This window comes from Octodon degus, unplaced genomic scaffold (genome assembly GCF_000260255.1).
Source record: "Octodon degus isolate 3935 unplaced genomic scaffold, OctDeg1.0 scaffold00016, whole genome shotgun sequence".
Taxonomy (NCBI): domain Eukaryota; kingdom Metazoa; phylum Chordata; class Mammalia; order Rodentia; family Octodontidae; genus Octodon; species Octodon degus.
Window position 1 is genome coordinate 251,362 of NW_004524592.1, and position 7,930 is coordinate 259,291.

Consider the following 7,930-nt stretch of genomic DNA (forward strand, 5'->3'; position numbering starts at 1 on the left):
CAGCAAAATATTTCCATCAGCATACTCTACAAGTGGACTTCTCCTGCACCCTATGAGTCATGATTCTATCTGGGTCTGCAGGGTGGATATCAAGGAAATAGCAGTAGCTCAGTCCCACAAATAACACCTGGCCACCAGTAAGCATCATGGACACTATCCATTCCATAACATACTATAACTTTGTGCGATATTCTATCCCCAAACTATTAGAAGTGATGGTCATTTATTTGCCATTTCAGTATTTATCTTGTTATATTCTCAATAATTCTTTACTATCATGCAAACTTTTTCTTAGTTCAATTTTTTTGAAACATTTAATTTTAAATTAATTAATATTTAATTTTCTGAATATTGCTTAATCTTAATTTCTGTTTTAAGATTTGTACTGTATCTTTGACTTACAATCTACTTAAAATGCATGGTATGATATTTTCTAGTATTAGAAACTTTAAAAAGTATATTTCCATTTTCCATTGACTTTATATTACTTCTTCCTTGTCTTTTACACCACACACACACACACACACACACACACACACACTCACGCACGCACACTCACACACCCATATACATGAAAAAATATGTGTATAACCCGACATAAGATTGATACTGTTTTGTACAAACCTTTAATGACCTTTTGAATAAGTACATCTAATATATTTTACATAGTCCTGCTTTCTCCAGGACCATACAGCAACTTCTCTTGTCTTCTGAATTATGCTCTTTGTTATTTCCTATATGCTACATCTGGAGGTATTAGAATATTTTGAGTTTGTATAACTGGAAAATATTTTTCTTTTAGTTTTCAAAGGTATGTTTGATAAGTATAAAATTCAAAGAGGATGGATCTTTTTTTTTTCTATCAGTCCTTTAATTAGTCTAGTTTCTTACACACTTGGTCTTTTTTTTTCTTTCTAATGTGGAATAAGATGCTATTTAATTTTGTTCTTGCATAGTCAATATTTTTATGTATATGCTTTAATGATTTTTTTATTTACAATAAGTTTTGGACAATTTCATATTTGTGTGTCTTGGTATGATTTTATTTAAATTTCTTGTGTAAAAGATTCATTTTTCTTGGAAATGTGGTGTTTTAAGTTCAACTAAATTCAGAAATTTTAAATCTTTAAATATTTATTGCCTACCCCTTTCTACTTTGAGAATTCTAATTATATGAATATAAGTTTCTTGATTTTGACACAGAATGAACTGTTATGACTGACCTGTAAATTCTTTCTTGTTCAGTTTTATTTGGACGATTTTTATTGTTATATTCATTTAAGTTTGTAAATAATTTATTCACAATGTGCAATCTATTATTAATCTCATGCTATGTATTCATTTCAGAAATATTTCTCTAAAATTCACTGTCTACATCTTATATCTTTTATATTTTAGTATTTGTCTACAATTTCTAATATGATATGTAATTATTGATTTTCAATAAAGTTAATGAAAAAAAGAAATGAAAAAAATAGGAGAATCACTGTGAGCCCAATATAGTAGTGAGATTCTGAACACCCTGTAGACCCTTACCTAAAATACGGAAAAAACAAAGCAAACAAACAAACAAAAAAACCCCCAAAACCAAACTAGCCCAAAAGCAGGCCCCTGACCTACTTTTCACTGAAAGATCTAGGGTAGGAATGCTTTTGGGAGGTGTTATCACTTTAGTCTGTAATCAAGGACTGAAAGAGAATGGAAGCCCAGCAAATGAAAATAGTACTGGTAGTTATAGAATTTATTAATCAGTTTGGGCCTAGGAATAATTAACAGCTTGTCAGACAGGACAGTTCCAAAGTCTTTATTGATCAACCTGCAGTCATTGGTATGTTTACTGCAGCAAAAACACACAAACAAAAAGTTGTTCACAGGAAAAGAAAAGTCAAGGTGTAGTGACGGAGCTAGAAGGAGGGAGAACCTAAAAGCACAACAGTGTAGGGAGGGAAATTAAGGAAAGCAATTGCTATGGTGGGTCTGTTGCACTCTACCCCATCCGCTTGCTAAAATCCTGTCCTCATCCGCCCAATTCCTATGTTGAAATCCTACCTGCAAAGTAATAACAAAGGGGAGATGACATAGTGGAATAAGCACTTGCCTGGCAAGCGCAAGGGCCTGAGTTCAATTCCTGGTTCCACCAAAAAAAAAAAAAAAAAAAAAAAAAAAAAAAAAAAAAAAAAAAAAAAACAAAAACAAAAAACCCAAAAGTAATAACACTGGGCCTGGGTCTTTAGCAGGTATTAGGCTGTGAGGACAGAACCTTCCTGAGTGAAATTAGTGTGTTCCTTCTGCACTGTGAGAGTACAGCTAGAAGGTACTATATGTGAGCAAGAAAATAGGCCCTTACCAGACACTGCATGTGCTCGCACTTTGGCTTTGGATCCCCCAGCCAGCAGAACCACAGGCAATAAATCCCTGTTGATTGGCAGCTACATAGTTTATGGTATTTTGCATATTTTGCTGTTCATATTTTGCAGAGTGATTAGACTAAGACAAAAATCTTTCTACAAGAGACTACAGAATATTCTTTCCCTTTCCAGTGGCCTCTGAGGAATTGAACTCATTGGCCAAGACTCACTGAGTCTTTTGTTAAAGGCATGCCTTCTATAAATTATTTGAAAATGTATTTTCCTTGTAAATTAGACCATTTTCTATAAATTATGGCTGTTAGATCAATAGGGCTCATAGGGGTTTAGAGGGAATAGGGGGAAAGAGGCAAATGTATAATTTCTCTATAATATAAATGATAAATGATAATATGAAGAATGCATATGCCTTCAAAAAGCAACCAAGGTCCTTTGAAACTTCAGAAGATGCTTTCAGAATTTCAAATGGAAATTACCTAATTATTTTGAAGAATACTCTGTCTTTCTCATTAGATTGAGTATACACATCAAAGATGAGTTACAGGGGCAAGGGAGATGGCGCAGTGGCATAAGTGCCTGCCTGGGAAGCGCAAGGTCCCAAGTTCAATCCTCAGTTTCAAAACAAAACAAAACAAAACAAAACAAAACAAAACAAAACAAAACAAAACAACAACAACAAATCAAACCCCAATGATTAAAGATGAGCTACAAGCTTTTTGTTATAGTAGTAACTGTAGGGTTGCCATGGGTGATAGGATCCTGGATAGGTTTCTGGGTTCTTCTTCTAGGTTCTTTTAGATTCATTTGAGAGATGTTACTGCATTGGTCTATAATCAAGGACCTAAAATAGCACAGAAGCCCAGTAAAAGAAAATAGTACAGATAGTCATAAAATTTAACTAGTTGTGCATGGTGAACACAAAGTTGGATGTGACATGTTATCAGGGTTTGGTTTAGCCCCAAACTCTTACTTGAATGGACCATGAATGGCTTAAATAAAAGAGACAATAGTATGATTTTGGAGTCCTAGGAGGGTCAGAACTCTCTCTGGAGTAAAGACTTTCTGGCAGTAAAGACAATGAACTTCTTTAGACAGATTGTGTTTATTTCACAGATTTGGGGGCTCAGAAAGAGGTGTATATGAAAGCACAAAGTCCACAAAATTGGAACAAAGGCAGTACATTTTGCCAATTAAGAGAACTATTTGATCTCAAAGGGTGGTGGCAGCTGTATTGCTCTGGAAGAGGGAGTGTCAGCAACCCCTGTCTTCAGCTGCCTCAGCTGTGGTGTCATCCTGATTTCAGAGGGTTATAAGTATGAGCTTTCTCAATATAGAGAGAAGTTCCTGTGTGCAGCAGCTTAGCCCTGTGCAGCCTGGTCTCCAACAACACGTGACAGCAAGGAACAAGCAATGATGTTTAATTTAGGTGCTAGCATGCTCAGAGTGAGTGGGCTTGCACCAGTAGGAAGGAACATTGCAGCAGTGCCAAATGCGTTAGGTTTAAGAATTTGATGTGCTGTGCAGGGTGGCAGTAATGGCAAACCTTTTAGCCATGAATGCCCAAACTGAAACCCAAAGGCCACTTATTTATTGCAAAGTGCCAAGGCTGTAATTAAATCTAACTATTGAGGCTTTGGTTTAGTAAAAACATCTCATACATAAATATCTTTTGTCTTAAAAATAAACAGCATGCTTGCCATAGGTTCCCTACCACTGGCCTAGGGTGTTACCCATTGGGTCTTTCAGAGCATGATTGACAGGATACAGAACTATTTATTTATTTATTTATTTATTTGGTACAGGGTCTCACTACACAGCTCAGACTCATAGTGAGTCTCCTGTCTCAGCCTCCTCAGCACTGAGATTACAGGCGTGCACCACCACATCCAGTTTCAGTGGCTGGCTCCTTGCAGGGGCATCAGGCATGTGGTAATGGGGCTCGAACCCCAGTCCTTGCACTTGGCAGGTAGGCGCTTAGACCGCTTAGTTATGTCCCCTGCCCAGGATGCAGAGTCTTGTCAGTTGTATCTATTGTGTATGTCTGTTACCATAATTCACTATTATAATTGGATATATGAGATGCAGTTCACATGCCTGACCTTCAATAAGCTCTGGGTGAAGAAAGGTTACTATGGGTCATGCTAGAGGATCTGGTATACAAGTGTCTTATCTCTCATCCATGGGAGTAGGCCTTGGGATAATAAAGGTGTTGGTGGGATTCACTCTGGGTATTGTTCAGATTCAGGTGAGTGGAGGGAGTGGTCCATCAACCTCTGTCTTCCGATCTATATTAAAAGTCTGTTAGTGAGTCAAATGCAAACTCATAATTTATTCTGGAAACTACAGTAGGAAGCAAAAAATAATTAATGACCTATTTGCCTTTTTCTCTACCTTTGGCCTTTATTTAGTCATTAAATGCAAGCTTCACTTTTTCTTTTGCATGATATGTGGTGCTATGAGCTATGGGCCTGTAGGTGTAACTTAGACTGTTGCATTTGACATTGACACTTGAATTTATACATTTTCTTTTAAAAACAGGAAGTGATAGTGAACTGTTACATGTTCTCATTAGATGCTTAGTAATATCTACAGGGGAAAAGTGTTTAAGAAGACTACTGGACTATATTGGAGTACTTTGCTGAATTCATGTACCTACAATATTTGAATGGGAAGGGAATACCCATCTCTGACAAAAGTAAACAAAAAAGGGGGATATAAATAAAGGACTATTTTGTAGTAAAAAATATATGTATCTGTATATACAAGGTGGGATAGATACACATCTACTTTCTCTTAGTTCAATGAGAAGAAAGATTTGTACTAATAGTGTTTAGACAAGATATCATATCTGCAACTTGTAGTATGAATAACTACTACAAAGACAACAGTATTCAATGTATTAATTATTGTAACTTTCCTACCAACCTATTTTGAAGTTGTCTCAATGCTATTTCTTTCTCAATAAAATTAATATAAAAAAGAGGAAAAAACGTGACTCAAGTATTGTAACAGAGAATGGTCCCCCAGCCAGCGTACTTCAGTTTCTTTGTTGCCCAGGTAATAGTTCCTGTTGCAGTTCTGGTTGCTTTTGTTTCTTAGAAACAGTTGGTCACTGTGATGCATATTTTAGGAACCAACCCTCAACTGACAAGCCATTTTGACTCTGTACTTTCTGCTTGCTTACCCCATAAAAGTCCTAGACCATGAGGGATCATGGCTTGATATTTTGAGAATGATCCCAATTACTGCCTGTCAACATAAATAAATTTGCCCCTCAATCCTGGGTGTCATTTCAATGTTGCTGCTTGCTGTATCAGTATTAATGCTTATGGGTTTTGTAGATATACTTACATTTTGCTCCTGGAAACAAGAAAATTTAGTGATCACTAAATGATCTGTGGCCATGATTATTATAATGCCCTAACAATTAGATCACAAGTGAAAAATGCAGTTGATCAACATCTTAACTGATTTGTCCAATGGCTGAAAATAGCTTTGAATATTGTTTTTGTACCTAAGTGGGTTGTAAATGTTTAGTCATTGAATGAATGAATGAATGAATGAATGAATGAATCAATCCATGGTTTAGAGTAGTCTTCTATTAATTTACCAGAAATGGCTGGGCATTATTAACTTTCTCTCTGTCCAAGGGATTTTAAAATGATTCTTAGATTTCAGTGTCTCAAGTCAACTGACCTGGCTTCCTGAGGCCCAAGTTGTTTGCCCCAATGTTTCCTATCCTGGCTTTTGTCTCTTTGCTTTTGAATAAATGCTTTAGTTTGGTGGGGCCTTGGAGGAGGTAGAGATGGCAAAAGTGAGTTCAGACCCAGGCATACAAAGCACTTAAGCATGCTAGGTTACTAGTTGAGAGTTCAGTCATTTTGGGCTTCAAGTCTGGTTTTATGTAGATCACACTTAAATTCAGCCCAAAGTTTTTAGTTTTTTTTTTTTTTTTTTCGGAACCAGGGATTGAACTCAGGCCCTTGCACTTACCAGGGAAGCACTTATTCCACTGAGCCATCTCCCTGGCCCTAGGGTTTTTAAAGTAGAAGGACATATTGGTTAGACTGAACTGTGGTAGCGATGGATGCCTTGGACTGAGTTGTAAAGCCCAAAACAAAAAGGGCCAAGGGATTCCTTGAGAAGAGAGAACTAAAACTTAGTGAAAATATTAAAAATGCCATGCTGATTAAAGGGGGAAATGCAAATACAGCAGTGACCCAAGTCCTGAAAGACTTGTACGCACTGAAAAAACCATGTGGAGTTCTGTATAAAAAGGAAGATATTATAAGACCATTTGAAGATCAGGTATCACTGGAATTCTTTCCACAGAAATCAGATTATTCTTTATTCATGTTTGAATCCCATAGTAAGAAGTGTCCCAATAACCTAGTAATAGGTCGTATGTATGATTACCATGTGCTGGATATCATTGAATTAGGTATTGAGAAATTTGTGTCTCTAAAAGATATTAAGAGCAGTAACTATCCTGTGGGAACAAAACCCATGTTAATATTTACTGGTGATGATTTTGATGTGACCAAGGACTACAGAAGGCTGTAAAGCCTTCTTATGGATTTCTTCAGAGGCCCCACAGTGGCAAATATCCACCTAGCTGGGTTAGATATGTTCTGCACTTCACTGCTTTGAAGGGGGAGGTCTATTTTCACAGCTGTAAGTTGCTGTTGAAGAAATTTGGTTGGGACCAGGGAGATAGCTAAGTAGAATAAGCACTTGGTTGGCAAGTGCAAGGGCCTGAGTTCAATCCCCAGTTCTGGAAAAAAAAAAAAAAAGAAAAAAGAAAGAAAGAAAAAAATCTGGTTGCAGAACACCAAAAATTGAGTTGGAAGAGATGGGATCTTCATTGGACCTGGTTCTGAGTAGGACACACCTGGCTTCAGATGACCTTTATAAGTTATCTATGAAAATGCCAAAATCAAGCCAAAGAAGAATATGTCTCAGAATACTTTTCATACAATTTACAGAAGGATTCATATGCAGAAACAAGTCCTAAGCAACTACAAACCAGGAAAATGAAGGGATTGAAGAAGCAACCTACAGAAAGGCTAACAGAAGACCAGGAGAAAAAGTTAAAGAGAATTAAAAACAATTAATAGAACTTGAAGAAAAATAAAAATAAAACAAAGTAGAAGGATATGTGAATGTTTTGTTTTATCTTCAAATATCTTACTGATACCTACCTAGATTTTTAGACTTCTGTACATTGACCTTTATATCTGATCTTTTGTCAAATCTTGCTGATTTCCCCTGGTTCAAGTGTTCACACCTTTGCCCTCTCCTCTTTCAATGAGCACACTAGTTTGGGTCATTCTGACAATTTTCACAACAAATGTCAGGTTTTCTCCTAAGAGGGGACCCCCAGCTTCTGCTGTTTTCTATTTGATCCCACCTCTGGTCCCAAGTGACTGCTTTCCAGCTGGATAATTCATGCTGGCAGTTCTGAGGATTCAAACCTGAAAGCAGAGGCAGAAACTTGGAGTGTTAGATTATGGGGGGTCATGTGTAGAACTTGTCAGAGAAGATGTGGGGAACAGATTTAGGGT

General features: G+C 36.8%; 1 pseudogene; it reads left to right on the forward strand.

Moving 5' to 3' along the window:
• The first annotated feature begins 6,449 nt into the window (after window positions 1-6,449).
• LOC101571139 lies at window positions 6,450-7,480 on the forward strand (annotated as a pseudogene).
• The last annotated feature ends 450 nt before the right edge of the window (window positions 7,481-7,930 follow it).